The 12,276-nt window shown below is 43.9% G+C and overlaps 1 protein-coding gene across 1 annotated transcript in view; it reads left to right on the top strand.

The window, feature by feature from the left end:
* LOC137317439 (NACHT, LRR and PYD domains-containing protein 3-like) overlaps nt 1-12,276 on the top strand; it is a 79,655-nt gene that overhangs the window by 47,691 nt on the left and 19,688 nt on the right. The window lies entirely within an intron of this gene.

Below are 12,276 nucleotides of genomic sequence, written 5' to 3'. Positions count from 1 at the left end.
TTCCAGATTGCATCCAGTCAACCCAGATTGATCCCATAATGCACCCAGTCACCGCAAAGTAATCCGAGAATGCTCCCAGGGCTCCCAGCTTACACCCAGTGAACTCAGACTCCACCCAGTCACCCCAGAGTGATCCCAGAATGAACCCAGTAACCCCAGAGTCATTCGAAAGTGCACCCAGGGATCTCGAATTAAACCAAGTCACCCCAGAGTGATCCCATTTTGGATGAAATGGCGGCAGGTTTGGTGTACACCCTTGGACAAAATGGCGGCAAGTATGGCGGCCATCTTGAAGAAAATTGCTGCAGATTGTCCGCGGTGATCCCACATTGACCCCAGAATGTCCCAGTGACTCTTGACTGAACCCACAGTGCACCCAGTCATCCCAGAGTGCACCCAGGGATCGCAGAGTGCACCCAGATCCCCAGAGTGCTCCCAGGGTGGCAGTCTTTGTATTTAGACCACCATCACAACAACTGATACAACAACAACAATTTGTATTCAATACGGCGGCAATCTTGGATAAAATGGCGGCGATTACGGCAGCCATCTTGGACGAAATAGCGGCAAGTACCTCAAGGCTGTTCGACAGGAACAGGAGAAGGCCATTCAGCCCCTCGAGCTTGTTACACAGTTACAGGAGGAGGTCATTCAGCCCCTCGAGCCCGTGACACTGTTACTAGAGGCCGATCAGTCCCTCAAACCTGTTACATTGAAAAAGGAGGAGGCTATTCAGCTGTTCAAGACTGTTCTGCAGGAACTGGAGGCCAATCAACTTCTCAAACTTGTCAGATAGCAACAGGAGGAGGCAATTCATGCCCTCGAGCATGTTATATGGGAACTGAAGGCCATTCAGCACCTCGAGCGTATTACCCTGGAAAAGGACGAGGCCTTTAAACCCCTCGAGCCTGTTGCATTGGCAGAGGAGGAGGCTATTCAGCCCTTCGAGACTGTTACACAGGATCTGGACGCCATTCAGCCTCTCGCGCATATTACATAGGAAGAAGAGGAGTTCATTCAGCCACACGAGCTTGAGATATAGGAACAGGAGCAGACAATTCAGCTCCTCAACCTGTTCCGCCATTCAATTAGATCATGGCTGATCTGTATCTTAACTCCATCTACCCACATTGGTTCCAGAATCCTTCATACCCTTGACGAACAAAAGTCTATCAATCTCCGTTTTGAAATTTCGGATTGACTCCCAGCCTCAACAGACTTTTGTGGGAGAGAGTTCCAGATTTCCACTACCCTTTTGTGAAGAAATGCTTCCTGAAATCACTCCTGGACGGCCGAGCTCTAATTTTAAGGTTATGCCCCTTTGTTCCAGACTCCCCCAACAGAGGAAGTAGTTTCTCTCTATCGACCCTAAAAACTCATTTCATCATCTTAAACACCTCAATTCAATCACGCCTCAATCTTCCATATTCAGGGGAATACTCGCCTTGTCCATTCAACCTGTCCTCATAATTTAACCCTTTTAGCCCCGATATCATTCTGGTGAATCTGCGCTGCAGCCCTTCCAAGGGCAATATATCCTTCCTGAGGTGCAGTGCCCAGAACTGAATGCAGTCCTCCAGATGGGCTCTAACCAGAGCTCTGTACAGCTGGAACATAACTTCCACCCCTTTATATTCCAGCCCTCTTGTAATAAAGGCCGACATTCTATCAGCCTTTTAAATTATTTTTGTAACTGTCCACTAGCTTTTAATGATTTCTGTACTTGGACCCCTAAATTTCGCTGCTCCTTCACAGTTCCGAGCTCCTCACCATTTAGAAAACTCTCTGATCTATCTTTCTTAGATCCGAAATGGATGGCCTCACATTTCCCCACATTGAACTCCATTTCCCACAGTTTTGCCCACTCACATAATCTCGCAATGTCCTGGGAATGCTTCGTGCTTTTGTTTGGGTGGAGAATGCTTTCTATCAGGTCGTTATTTTAAAAAGATTGCAATTGATTTTTATTTTGTACTTTTTGAACAAGATCATTATTCCCCGATCAGTAAAATGTCCGTGTTTTTCACACCGTGGAGACAGTTCAGAGATAGTTGCCCTTTTGTCTACTTTAATGAAGTGAAATTTTGCTGATTTAAAATCAGCTGTATTTCTAAGCTTGAAAAAGCAGCTCCTCTGTTAGGTGAGGCTTCACTCCCAATGTCTCAGTGTTTCCGCTTGTCCTGATATCAATGTAACATTTGAAGGGCTCCAGGTAATGAACAGTGAAACCCCTTCAGATTATCTCAGCCCACTCGTTCTATCCAGTGCCTAATCGTGCCTGCTCTTCAGAGGGTGACAGATTCACATTGCACTGGAGGTTGTTTTAGACTTGAACTGAGAAACAAATTGATGAAACAGTAAGAGAATAAACAAATAGTAGCAGTGAGACAACAGTTTTACAGTAAAGATCAACCAGATCCTTCTTGGAACATAAAATAATAAATAATTCACAAATACTATACGAAACTGTGACCGAACTTTCGAACATCCTGGTTCTTTGTTGTCTTTGTCTCACAAACTATGGAAGCTGTCGACTTGATTAATATTCTCAGAGATTCCAAACAGATTTACAAGTTTGAAAAAGATAGGCTGATAAATGCCTTCAAAACAGTGACTGGGAGCCAGTCATTTTAAGCAATGGTCTGTTTTATTCAAAAGCAGCTGCCAATCAAAACTGTGACCCCGGAGGTTTGTATCTGAATCAAATGTTTGACTTTGTGAGGTGCAGGCTGCCTTTCAGAGGTGCGAACCACTCACGCAATATCGGGGCACCCCTGCTGGTGAGAATCTGCTCAACAGCACAGCCAGGCCTGACTGCTCGCAGGAATCAGGTCAATCACCAGGCAGCACCAATCTCACGGGCTGTCCGCATCTCAACGACCGGGTGCAGGTTAATCACGTGGGGGTTAATCGCCCCCCGCGCCCGGATTCGGAGGTTATCGAATTTAACCCCGTACATATCGTTATATATACATATATATATATATATATTGCATGGAATACAGCACGACACAGAAACAGGCCATTCAGCCCATCTGGATAAAGAAGTTCCTCTGAATTTCTTATTTGACAACAACTTCTGGAGTAGAAAATATAATACAATACATAATGTGATATTCTACGTATATATATTTAACATCGAATGTAAAGTACAGCACAGTACAGTGTCCATTCGGCCCGACTACTATTTCTGCTTTACAACAGCTACTTTTTTTAACATAAAATACAACACAATATATCTTTATATAAATATTGCATAGAATTCCGCACGTCACCGAAACAGGCCATTCGGCCCATCTGGATAATTAAATATCCCACAGTGTTCCCACAGTGACCAAGTGATCCCACAGTGCACCCAGTGATAGTGCCCCATTGATCCACAGTGTCCCAGTGATCCTACAGTGATCGCAGCGTGACCCAGATACCCTACAGTGCACCCAGTGATATTGCCGCAGTGATCCCAAAGTGTCTCCTTGATCCCAATGTGCCCCAGTTCTCTCAAAGTGATCCCACTGATCCCACAGTGTCCCAGTGATCCCAAAATACCCCAGTGGACCTGCAGTGTCCCAGTTATCCCACAGCAACCTGTGACACCACAGTGACCCAGACAAAACTCATGTGAGTCCCATTGGGTGCAGTCTGTGTTAAAGACCTCGGTCAGTGTCCTGTGGAGAGAAAGCCTGCAGTTTGTGGTCAACTTACAGTTTGTGGCTTTTTCCAATCAGCCAAAGAGTTCAAACAAATTCATGACATTCAAAAGAGTCAAAGCAAAAAGCTTTTTAAAAAAACGAACGCACGGCAAGATCCCTCACTCAGTTACAGGGACAATCTCTCAGCAACATTCATTTACACAGAAACAAAGCCCAGTTTATAAAGGAGAAGAATCTAAGTAGTAAAAGATTGAGAGACAATCTTTATCGACAACAACTTGTATTTATATCTTACAGCAAATACGACAGCATCAATTTGCATTATTACATATATATTTATTTGCATAATACAACTACTATTACAAAGCCTCCATAAAGAATGTGGGGAAAGAGCAAAGGGGGAAATGGGACGAATTCGACAGCCCTTTCAAAGAGCTGGCACAGGAACAGTGGGCCGAAAGGCCTCCTCTTGTGCCATAGTTACCATGAAACCTTAAAACTATGAACAAAAACTTCAATATCATGAACCTGAAACAAAATGGACACCAGTAAGGCAGTCATCTTACTGAGGAGCAAGCTGGACATCTTACTGAGGGGCAAGGCGGCCATTTAACTGAGGGGCAAGGCGGCCAAATTGCAGGGGGACAAGATGGTCATATTCAACAAATTGGCCGCCATGAAGCTTAAACAAATTGGGCGCCTTGATCCTGAAACCTAATGGCCACCAATAACGCAGTCATCTTATGAGGGGCAAGATGAAGCGAGCTGTGGTGTGAGATATGGAGAGGGTTCATTTGCTGTTACTGTTAAATCACTGTTGAACTATAGTTAAAGATACAAACGGAGTGAGACTGGCACTAGCTGGTGTTTAACACAAAGACAGCGGAGCAGTGAGGAAATCAAGGACCAAAATGTGAACTTCTGCAAAAAAAAAGGATTAACATTTGATTATTTGGGCGGAATGCTTATGGAGAAGGAGAGACCAGACATTCGGAGGAAAAGTCAAATGAGCCATTTTGTGTAGAGTTTGAAATTCTAGCTTCTATTAAATAAATCAGAGTAAAATTGGACTCAATCTGAATGCAGGTCTGATCAGGCATTTGGTTCATTTCTCTATTATTCATATTTTTCTTTAATCTGAAACAATAACAGTGCATGTAAGAGTAACAGAACAGGAGAGTGCTGTGGGACCCTGTCCAGTTTAGTAACACAGCAGAAGGGGTAAGAGTACTTTGTGATTTATTACAGAATCCAGCAGCTCACTGGGAAAGTTACACATGGTACAGATGGAGGAGCAAAAAGGTGCAAAGTGATTTTACACTTTAATTTGGGGCAATGACTTTTTATCTCTAAAAAGGTTAAAATTTATATTTAAATAATGGGCTCTTTCTCCTAAAGAATCTTCAGGCACAAACCATGGCTTTATGAACAAAACAATAATTTATTATTCTTAATGTACTAGAAAATTTTACATTTGAATTTAATCAACATCTTGGGATTATACCCGATTTAGAATTGCTTTAACACCAACAAAACTACACATTCTTATCTTCTATTCTGAATTCCCAAAATGCATAACCGTTTGGAAATCCAATATCTATCTTCCACTAAGCTGATAACGAAAGTTATATCCGTATGGTTGACTCAAGCTTGCCTGGAAGATTCCAGGCGTTGTGATGGATACTGTTGTAGTGTAGCCTGTCTTACTCTGGCATCCAGGTCATTTGCTTCACAGGCAACCTGTAAACCAGCATCGAGGCATCAAGCTGGGAGGTAGCGAGCAGTCAGGAAGATTCCAGGTGAGGTGGTGCTGCCAGGAAGTGAAAGGTGAGTTTGGAGCGGCATTGGTGGATCTGTGTCTCTCCACACTCAACTTCTGCCCAGCTTCTTTGTAACATCGAACCACACCTCTGGGGCGTTAGCTTATCAAAAATAGTTTCCTACAAATGCAACCCACGATTGATTGACACTTCACTTGTTTTCTCTCTGTGTCCACAACGTAACCAAGTCAAGCCGGCAGGAGTTCAAACCATCTCTAGCCCTCCTGGAATCGTTATTATTGCTCGGGTGATCTATCCTCTGCTGTGTGGTCTTTCACAACGTGTCATTAACAATCCTTCTAACAGCCCTTCCACCTTTTAATCGTCCTTTTCCTTCAGACATGCTGAAGCCGATTTAGTCTCAGGCTTTCGTTTATCAGATGAATTTTTACCACACAGAGCAGCTGGGAAACTCCTGCAGTAAGTAATGGTCAGGGTCAGGTACACAAGGCTGAGTGACTTTATTGTGCAGCGTCCAGGCATCACCTCTCTCTTTGTTTCTGTCTGTGGATCTACTTTTCCCTTTTCCTTCTCTCTATCTGTCTCTTCCTCCTTCCCTTTCCATCTGTCTTTATTTCATTCTGTTTGCTTCTCACTCTCTCCAGCTCTACTTCTGTCTACTTCTTTCTCTCTGTTTCTATTTGACTTCTCGATCTCTTCTTTGAATCTGTTTCAGTATTTCATTCCATCTCTCTCAGTCTCTGTTTTAATCTTTGTATTTCTCCTCCTCTCTCCTGTTTTCTATTTTCTCCCTGCTTTCTGTTCCTCTTTTTCTCTTTCTCTTTGTCGTTTTATGTCTGAAACTCTTCTGCTCTGACTCTCTCTCAGTGTCTAGTTATTTTGAATTGATTTCATCTGTCTATTTACCTCTCGTTTCCTATCACTTTGTAATTATTTGGCAGTGTCTCTCTCTCTCATTATATATATATATATATATAAATATATATATATATATATATATATATATAGATAGATAGATATGCTTTCTTTCTCTCTTTATTTTTCTCTCTTGTCTTAATAATTTACTCTTTATTTCTCTCCGTCTCTGAGTAACTCTCTCTGCCCTTCTTTATTTCTGCACTTTTCTAATTGGTACATATATTTTGTCCTTATGTTCTCTCTCTGTCTGTCACTCTCTCTGGCTCTCGTCTCTCTCCCTCTGCCTCTCTATCTATCTATTTCTCTCCCTCTCTCTGCCCTCTCTGTCTCTCACTCTCTCTGTGTCTCTCTCTCCCTGCCTCTCTCTTTGTCTTTCTCCTGTTCTCTATCTCTATCTCTCTCTGTGCCACTCTCTCTGTCTGTCTCTCTCTCTGTCTCTCTCTTTCCCTCGCTTCCCTCTCTCTGTATCTCCGGCTCTGTCTCTCTGTCTCTCCTTCTTTCTCTCCCTCTCTTTCCCACCCTCTCTCCCTCTCTCGCCCTTTCCCTCTCTCTTCCCCTTTGTCTCTCTTTCTCTGTCTCTCTTTCTCTGTCTCTCTCCAACTCTCTCTTTGTCTCTGACTCTCCCTCTCTCATTCTCTCTGTCTCCCTCTCTCTGTCTCTGTCTCTGTCTCTCTCTAATTGCATCTCCCTTCCTCTCCCTCTTTCTCGCTCCCTCACTCCCTCTTTCTCACTCTCTCCATCTCCCGTTCTCCCCCTCCCCTCTCTCTCTCTGTCCCTCTCTCTGTCTCCCCTCTCTCTCTCCCTCTCTCTGTCTCCCCTCTCTCTCTCCCTCTCTCTCTCTCTCTCTCTCACCATTTATGTGAAGTACACACATCCTGATCAGTTCCACAGAAGTTCCTTTGATTTCCAGCTTTGCCCATTTTGCCTTGTGGTCAGTTAATTATAGTCAAGCTGAGCTCTTTAGTGCCGCCATTTTGATCAACAATTCATGTGTTGTCTGCAAAGCAAATGCTGCCTTAATAGGTGAGATTATCAATAAAATATCATCTCAGAATTAGATTTATGATCATTTCATGGGTCTGTGCTGCTAATATAAAATGTACTTTCCATCCCCTGGGAAGTGTAGGGGATGGAGTATGAAATGAGATTTAGTTCTAGTGCTTGAAACCCTTCAGCTCTTTCTATGATTTCACAAATTTAACAATTAGATTGAGTGGGTATTTCACCGCGTTCTTCAGCTCCTCTCTGAATTTAGTCTGGGTCAGGACATAAATACACGTGTTTGTGCAGCAACTGAGAAGCTGCAACATCTTTGATGTTTGATCTGTGAGAAAAACAGGGTCAGTGTAGGAGTAATAAAACGGAATGTCTGCAATTCGCACATAAATGTTAAATACAACATATGTCAGCCACAACAGTATAAAACTGCCCGATAGACTGAAGAGTAAAATGATGGATTTCTTTCGGTTCTCCATCTCTGGGTCCTTGTGATTCTCTCCATTGCTGCGGCCCCGTAATCCGCTGCGGACTCGACTGGACATTAAAATACGCCTGACCGTCAGAATATTGAACAGTAAGATCAGACAGAACGGGATAAAAGGTGTTAAAATGAGGTCAAACATGTCAAACGCGGCCCATGCGGGAGAAGAACGGAAGCTCAGTATAGTCTCACAACCCCAGGGAACATTATCAATTATATATTCAGGTTCAAATGTAAAGTACCAGGGGACATTCACCAAACAGCCCAGCACACTCACTGTTCCCAGAACCACAGCCGCCGTTCTCTCGGTGCAATATTTAGTTTTCAGCTTCTCACAACAAATGGCCACAAATCGATCAAAGGTGAAAGCGACTGTGAGCCAGACAGAAACCACGAAGGCTGCACCACTCAAGAACATAATAGAACTACACACAGGAGTAATGTGCAGGAATGGCCATGGGCTATACATCGCATTAATCCACACCAGTATCACACGAATGATAACGACCATGAGATCGGCCACTGCCATTCCCACCAGGTAGACACTGATACATTTGGAGAGACCGCACTTTCCTCGGGACAGGATCACAATCGCCACCAAGTTAACTGTAAGAGAGAGAAAAGGAATCAGAGAAATTACTGATCAGACCTGGAGACAAAGCAACAGTTTGAGAGGATCTGGGGTGAAATTTCCAGCTTTGTTGCTGCATCGAAGGGTGGAAAGTGATTGATTGACCTGGGCAGCACTTTCGGGCAGAGAGATATTTTTAAAGACAATGATCAATAATGAATTGGGAGATGGATACAGAAAGTGAATAAAGTGAGCACCGGATCCACTGGAAGGGCTGAGTGAGGGCGCAGTGCCGGTGGGGAAGGGAGAAGGGGTTTTACACACCGGGAATCCAGCGGATTAAAGCCGGATTTGGGCTCCAGACGTACGAGGAAAGAGAGCGGTGGGTCAGGAAGGTGAAGGGACAGGAGGAGGTGCAGCTGGTTTATTTTTCTGGGTTCAGAGATCCGACAGGGGCTGGCACTAAATGGGAAAGTCAGCTGGAGACCGAGCCAGTGAGTGAGATTGGGAGGGAGACAAGGAAAAGGACATGTAGGAGCTGGAGGGGAGTCAGGAGCAGATGGTTTGGGAAAGCGAACAAATTGAAGCAACGGATGAGGAGCCAGAAGATTCAATGCAGTGAGTGTAGAGGCTGGGATTCACAGGGAGAGACTGCAGCAGAGTGTGAGAGGAAATCTAATCTATCGGTCCCACTAAAACAATCCAACTAATACATTCAACTGTTCATTTCTGTGGTTATTGATATCAGGGAACCTGTGTAGTTGTAAAATGTGTACAATAAATTTACTTTGTACTTCACTTGAAATTAAATTTAAAAGTATTAATTAAATCAACCTCGTTGTTTATTGAATTCACCTAACTTTAACGTACTGTATCCGAACAATTCATTCCGATCAAGACATTTCTCATTATATTTTTTTCAGCAAATTTTAATTATGTTTAGTGTAAAGTTGGAAAACAAGGAACATTCACAAAAACAGACTGAGGACCTGACAGGGATATAAACATGAGGAGCGAGTCCCACAATAAAAACTCACCCAATCTGACCATATCATAATAACACATTCAAGTCATTTTTTCTATGTTTAATTGTACTTGAAGTTTCAGCAGTTAATTCTGATGAATTATTCACACCACAGCCTCTCGCTTTCCCTCTCAGTCGCCCTCTCTTTCACTCACTCTACTCCCTATCTCAAGTCGATTTTCATATCCGATTAAATCCTATCATCCTGTGCCTGCATTCTGTTCACCAGCCCCGTGTTTCACCGATCCGATTCTCAATCTTAGTTTGTTAAATAGTGAAGCCTCTGTGGAATAGTTTAATATTTCTACAGATCATCCAAGTCTCCACCTGTTCACCTACACTGTTCACTTCATCCACAAATCATGGAATAAACAGAATCGAATCCCTCTACCAGGCAGATCTCACAATAATTGAGATTCCTTCTCCAGTAATTATAAAGTAAAGGAATAGATGGCGGGATTGTTCAATTAACAATACGCCAAAATCACACTTATAAACTACAGGTACATAGAAGGGCTGCTGATTCCAACAGGGACAGTGCAAATTGAGACCACAAAACATCAAAACATTTCATTTTACAGTGAAGTCCAGTGACAGTCAGTGAATTCTTCCACAGTGAAGCAGAGAAGGAGATGTGAAAGAGTCAGCAGAAAACTCAGTTCAGTAACCAGACATCTGAAGCGGCGTCAGATACACACATAATGAAATAATATTTCATAACAGTGATCACCAATAAATACATTGAAATCCCAGTTAAACTGAAGCATGTTATTCCGCTGCCTCCTTGTAACACTGAGACCGTGAGCTGTCTCATTATCAATCACTGAAAACACATTAATGAAAACATATTCCAGGACAGGTTAGTTCCACAACAAGAAATTGTTATCATCTCCTGATGGTCTGATACCAACTCTTAGCCCAATATATTCAGTACAGAGAATAATGCAGTAACAATGCCAGGGTTGGATGGACAAATTCATGACAGATATAATGCAGCGCCTCAATACCGAAAGAGCAGAGACTTAACACATTCCATCATTCAACCAATGGAACAGAACAAGTGAATGTGTAAAATATGTAGGGACAAAAAATAATTTGCCAAGTACAGCAGCAGAGTTAACACCGATTTACACCTTTAACAGATGAGATAACGGCTTACCCGGAACTCCAAATGCTGCAAGAACTGGATAATAAATCCGTATTATCTGATGGATTACTGGATCTTCCATTTCTGTGAGAAGCACTGAATTCTGTTGGCCTGGAAACCACAGCTCCAGCAGGCACTCTGAGCTGATCCATTCCAACAAGCCCTGATTTATACAGGGGATAATTCTCCACTGACACGGTTATACTCCCGATCATTGCTATCAGTTACAGTCAGTTTAACAAACATATTACATCTGCAGCTTTGACTCCGATGTAAATAATGTGGTGAATAAAACACAAACATCTCAAAGTCCACGATATTACTTAATCAGACCTCTCTCAGGAATAAAGTTTAAATCTGTTCTCATACAGGACTGATCCAACAATAATAAACGGCTGCATTTACAGCTTTTATATAACTGTATTGACCATGTTCACTCCTGGTGATTCATTTATAATTTAGACAGATGTCTCCGCAGTGTTCATTGAACCCAGGGACACAAGCAGACCCGTTTCACTCTGTTCCTGCAGTTTCCCAGTTAAAATATGAATTGTGAGTCTCTGACACGAGGACAGTTGAAGGGCAGGTTGAGGATTGCAGCCTCGAAATGACTGTGGGTGATATTCGGGGACGGACACTGAACGTGTCCCATTGACATTCCTCTCTCCGCTATTTTACTGCAGATGTTTACCCGTTTATTCTACATTGGTTAACGGCTCCAGTAAAATTGGTCCCGTGTCACACCGAGCTGAGCTCATGACCCGATTTGACCTCCATGACAAAGGCCCCGTGATTCCCTCACCCGCCTCCATTCCTTCCTCAGCCCATTGCCATTGAAACCCTCATCAATGCCTCTGTCCCCTCCAGACTCCATTCCTCCAATGCACTGATGACCGGCCACCCAACCTCCACCTTCCATAAACGTGAGCTCGTCCAAAACTGGGTAATCCGTGTCCAACCGGCACCAGGTCCTGCTCGGCCTCACTGACCCTCACTGGCTCCCAGTTACATATTCATTAAATTTAAAATTCACATCCTGAGGTTTAAATCCCTCCATGGCCCAACCCTCCCCATCTCCACACCTGCAGACAACCCACCAATGAACTCCTCATTCATCAGACAGTGACCTCATTTGCTGGGACTACCCTCACTTGGTTCCACTCACCTCTCTGATCAGAGCCAGGAGAAGCTTCTCTCCCCACCCGATCACCGTGATCTCTGATGTTCCGAAAGGACACCTTGGACAAAATGGAGGACAGCCAGATCAACCTTTTGGAAAAAAGCCGGCTGTGCCGCTGCCATCTTGGTCAGATGGCGGCAAGTAGCTAACAGAGTGTCCCCGGTGATCCCACAATCAACCCAGAGTGATGCCAGGGTGCACCCAGTCATGCCAGAGTGATGCCAGAGTGGTGGTCTTGATGTTCAGACCACCACGACTACAACAAGAACGACCATACCAATGTCCCCGTGACCCCCCCAGTGTCCCCTGAATGTCCCAGTGACCCCCCCCCAGTGTCCCCTGAATGTCCCAATGACCCCCCGCAGTGTCTCCTGAATATCCCAGTGACACCCCCAGTGTCCCCTGAATATCCCAGTGACCCCCCCAGTGTCCCCTGAATGTCCCAGTGACACCCCCAGTGTCCCCTGAATATACCAGTGACGCCCCCAGTGTCCCCTGAATATCCGAGTGACCCCCCCCAGTGTC

Source organism: Heptranchias perlo, unplaced genomic scaffold (assembly GCF_035084215.1).
Source record: "Heptranchias perlo isolate sHepPer1 unplaced genomic scaffold, sHepPer1.hap1 HAP1_SCAFFOLD_62, whole genome shotgun sequence".
Classification (NCBI taxonomy): Eukaryota; Metazoa; Chordata; class Chondrichthyes; order Hexanchiformes; family Hexanchidae; genus Heptranchias; species Heptranchias perlo.
Note: the sequence above shows the minus strand (reverse complement) of the source record. Positions and strands in the feature narration are given on the sequence as shown.